Raw genomic sequence first — 4,686 nt, 5'->3', positions numbered from 1 at the left:
ACCTACTTTAGTTGAGCAGAACAAAACTGTTGTTGATCTGACAATAGTTGTCTGCTGTTGCTCTGAACTACACATGACTAGAAAATTCGAGCAACAGTTCTCATGTCACTGAAACACTGAAAAACCTTCTCTGAACTGATAACACTGAAGATGACATTCGTACAAAGGCAGCTTGCTTATGTAAACGAATAGACATCTGAGGTTCTCACTTAACTCATTCTCCATATTAACCATATCTTGGTCCTCAACATAGATAAAATGTTATCTATGTAAAACAATGCAAGTAAAAACAATGGAATTTTCAAATAAAATTTTATTTTTAGAAAAGTCATAGGGAAATTTAAATTCTTAGAAAAGGTATTTTGGTGCAAAAAAATATAATTAATTATTTCACATTGACAACTTTACTTTTAAAGAATTAAATTTATTTGTGTCTATTTATTGGATCACTTTGTATTTGAATTACATGTACTTTAAAAGTGTAATTAAGTTCTAAAAAAATTCATATATCAATACATTAATTCATTCTAGTACGTTCATCCAAATAAATATCTAGACAGTTTGGTTAACCATGTATCTAGACAAAATATATCAAATGTTAAAACAAAAATTGTGTCAAAACGTCTCTACTCACTAGCAAGTTTTAAAGTGACTAGTAGTTAACTTTATATTTTTTGAATGAAACTTCAATGTAGCCTCGATTCTATATTTTTGTCTATGTTACTGATTTAATTGTAACTTTTTGTAACAATTTGCATTCTTTAGAATTTAATTGAACTTTCTATATCACTGCCATTGGAAGCTACACCCTAGCACGCTCATCTCATCGTCACTCAGCTTGAATCATTTACTATATTATTATACCATTTCTGAATTTGGCCAATAAGAGCTTCCACTGATTTCATAAATATGAAAAATACCAAACCAACCATTTTTCTTTCTATACTATAATACTGTTTTCACCCCTAAAAACAAAAGCAGATATGCGGGTTGTCCATTGCATGGAGGAAGAGTTGCAACTCTGTTCAGGGGTTTTTCCATACTCAAATTCAAAATAGAAATTTAAGGTAAGCCTTCGATGGTCAATACGCCACAACGATTTTCAATTGGGTGGTCTCCTTGTGTTGTAATGCACCAACGTACACTTGTAATATGTCTACATCTCACAAAAATAGTTAGACCCTTAATTGTACTAACATCAATATGCAAGAAACCACTAGGCAACCGTGCGCTTTACAAAAACTTGATCGCCCGACACAGTGAGCAGAGATGTCATGGCATGGCCCGCTCGTGCACACTCACATCTTGGCTCGGTGGCGTCACACGCATGCGTGTGGCACATCCTTTAACTTTTCAATAGGACCACACATATTTCACCTATTTAAGTTGAGTTAATGTCTAGGCAAAATCCATATTAAACTAAACTATATTGGACTATAACATTTAACATGGGCTAAGATTTATTTGATTTTATTGAATTAAAAATAGATCAAGCCTAAATTAAATCCAACAAGTAAGAAGGTTGCCTGTAAATGAGTCATTATGTCGGCGATTCGAGCTAAACGTTCGATGAGCTAAGCACGCTATGATGTAGCTCCCAATGGCATCGAACACATGTGCTTGGACCGTATATACATCAACGAGCCAAGTTCTCGCATGAAATTAAACAGACTACAAGATGTTAGACCAATATGCACCCACTTAGATAATTACCGCATTAAATTGGACAAATTATAAGATGTTGGACTAATATGCACCTACTTAGATAGTTGTTGTATGGTGAGTGCAATTTACTCTTAAGAATAAGGACTAATCATAAGTTGATATGGCATATTGTCCAAGTGCCCATTGCCCTGTGCAAATATGTATTGCTTAATGTGAAAAAATCTTACGTACTAAGAGGGTAAATAAAGTATACAAACGTCTGGTTTTTTCTTACCAAATTTGAAAGTGATCTTAAAATGTATCTATGTTTTCATATATAAGTTCTATTGTGAAATAAAGATCTTGTTTACCACACACGTTGGGTCTGAAATAATTTTGTGTACGAGAACAACAAAAATGAGAAATAAAAATGCCCCCAACAATTTAGTTTCAAAGACCAGGTTTCAGAACTATTTAAAATTCAAATAAATTTAAAATTAAGCATAAAGCTTCACAACACCAAATAATTTCAAAATTAGGTAGATTAAAAAAAATCCTGCGTTCCTTCCCTCAGCGCCAATAAAAAATCTTAGCGCGCGCTCTCTCTCTCTCTCTCTCCAATCTCCACCCTCCTACATCGCCGCCCCACCTCCCCACTTTCCCAGATCCACCGCCTCAAACTTTCTCCTCAACTGCCGAACTCCCGACTCGCCGCCTCCCTTGGTTCCCCTCTCCTCGACGTTCTCTCCTTGAGCGACTACAATAGCGGTCCACCTCCTCTGACCTCTAACGGCGCAGGTGTGCCTAGGATCCACGGTTGCACGGGCAGCCGGTATCCACGGGCGTGCGGGCGGCCGGGTGGGATCCATGCACGCAGGCGGGTGGCCAGGATCCATGGAAAGAGCTTGGATTGGGCGGGTAGGGTCCTTGATCTGGTGTGATGCTCCTCCTTCTCTTTCACGATGAAGCACTTCCCTCGTATGGCTCTTCATTTACATTATCTTCGTGGGGTTCGTGAGCGAATCCAGCCGTGACAGAGGCAGGCGCGGAGGTGGTGGCACGGCGGATTCGCGTGCTGGAGGTCAGGGGATCGATGTTGCCCAAAGGCACATCCATGGCTACTCGCTGTCCATCTCAGGTGAAGTGAGTTCCCTTCTTTTCTCCATTGTTCTCCGATATGAATGCTCTCAAATTCTCCATGTTTTTTCCCCTCTTGCAGTCTTGGTTTGTCTCAGCCGTGATTAGATGTAGCATCGAGTAGTGCTAGTGCTAGCGAGTACTAGTTTCCAGCAACGACGGCGGATGAGGCAGATGCACATGAAGAAGCTTGTGCTGATGGGATGGTTGACTGAATATTCTGAACTTGTGAGATTAGTGTTGTCTATATTTTGCTCTGTCCGTCGGTTTATATATATGCTACTAGTTTCAGATTCATACTTAACCAAGCTAGAAGTATATTTTGCTCTGTCCGTCTATTTATATGCTACTAGTTTCATATTTATACATAACCAAGCTAGAAGTATATAAGTATATAGTTTAGGAGTACAATGAGTGGTCGAATAGACCACATTTTTCAGCAATCATACTTGTTGGCAAAAGATGGTTGTTCCACTTATGTGAGCAGAAAAGATATGATTGTTACTCGGTTCTGTGATGCATCTACATACAAAGGTTCCTCTGTCTTAGTCATAGTACATGTAATACTATAGATTCTTTTTTTTTTTTGAAAGGTAGCTAATTATTTCACTTCTTTTCCTATGTTCAGTGCCTCTAGTAGCCAAGTAGGCGTGAGGACACAGTGTGTATGAACTTCTTTTCCTATGTTCAGTGCCTTTAGTAGTGAAGCAGGAGAGTGCATATCTTATGTGTGTGTCTAGCTGTCTCATGCAAACCTGTATATGTTTAGCATTCATTTGCATAGTGTTTCATGTGTATGTTTAGCTACCTCATTCAATTTTGGTCTTTTATACAGCAATGCTGTTTGGCTAGATTCATGTGTTCACTCCTAGCACCACTGTTGCCTGTAGTTGTACCACTGTTGCTATCTATATATTCCGATTTTTATTTACCGTTATCTCACTGAATTTGAATCATGGTGAACAGTTCCATGTCAATGCTAAATTGACATCCTTATGGGTCAATGGGTCATTGAATTATGTTTCTACCCAAAAACTATTGAGGACTCATAATCTTAAAAAAACGGCAGGTATGAATAACAATGTGATTTGTCTTTGAAATGGTGGGGTCAGTAAAGTTCATCAAACTGGTGGCGATCTTATCATCTCAAATGGTATATGATATTTTTGCAGGGTGTTGCTTAATTTACTTTATATCATTGCTATGTTACTATGACCATTAAATTCGCACGTGCTTAGTTATTCCATGCACTTAATCACCAAGGTTCCTATATTAAATTATGTGTGTTCATGAAATGCAGGAAAGCGCGAACAACCAAAATATTTAGAGAGCTTTATGCCTATATGCTGATGATAGACAGCTAGAAGAATGAAGAATTAGAGAAAGGTTTATTGGTGATTGTCGCTGCCGATGTGGGCGATGGAGCATGAAGAGATCAATAAGAGAACTCATATTTAGTTCTATTTTATTATGCCAAACATAGTTGCAAACTTGTAGTCAGAGATGACGTTTTTATCGTGTTGTGGTCATGTTTATTTTAGCAGTACTATGATCATTGTATTATTACTTTAGTTGAGACATATGTTTGAAGTTAATAAAGGTTTGAGTTCCTATATGTGATGACGAAATCTATGCTCATGGCACAATTATTTTGTACCAACAATTAAATTTCTATCTACAAAAAGAAATTAAAAAATGTGTGGGCCAAAATGCCCTCGTTGCAACAAACTACTCGCAACCACCATTTGTTGTTGTAATATATATTATTGCCACAAACTTTATATGTTGCTATAGGACATGTTTACCACCAACAATGATTCGTTGCATTTGCCATCTATTACCACCAACAATGATTCGTTGCATTTTTCATCTATTACCACTAACAATGATTCATTGCATTTTCCA

The 4,686-nt window shown here is 37.4% G+C and overlaps 1 long non-coding RNA gene across 6 annotated transcripts; it reads left to right on the top strand.

The window, feature by feature from the left end:
• The first annotated feature begins 2,265 nt into the window (after window positions 1-2,265).
• Window positions 2,266-4,396, top strand: LOC136531913 (uncharacterized). 6 transcript variants are annotated; one of them, XR_010778119.1, is made up of 5 exons: window positions 2,266-2,562; window positions 2,673-2,782; window positions 2,864-3,009; window positions 3,851-3,934; window positions 4,082-4,396. It is a non-coding gene; the product is annotated as an uncharacterized lncRNA (long non-coding RNA). The 6 variants fall into 6 exon arrangements; XR_010778118.1 differs by having other exon boundaries at window positions 3,851-4,396; XR_010778123.1 differs by lacking the exons at window positions 2,864-3,009; window positions 3,851-3,934.
• The last annotated feature ends 290 nt before the right edge of the window (window positions 4,397-4,686 follow it).

This window comes from Miscanthus floridulus, unplaced genomic scaffold (assembly GCF_019320115.1).
Source record: "Miscanthus floridulus cultivar M001 unplaced genomic scaffold, ASM1932011v1 fs_475_2_3, whole genome shotgun sequence".
Classification (NCBI taxonomy): domain Eukaryota; kingdom Viridiplantae; phylum Streptophyta; class Magnoliopsida; order Poales; family Poaceae; genus Miscanthus; species Miscanthus floridulus.
This window is presented reverse-complemented; position numbering and strand designations above follow the sequence as displayed.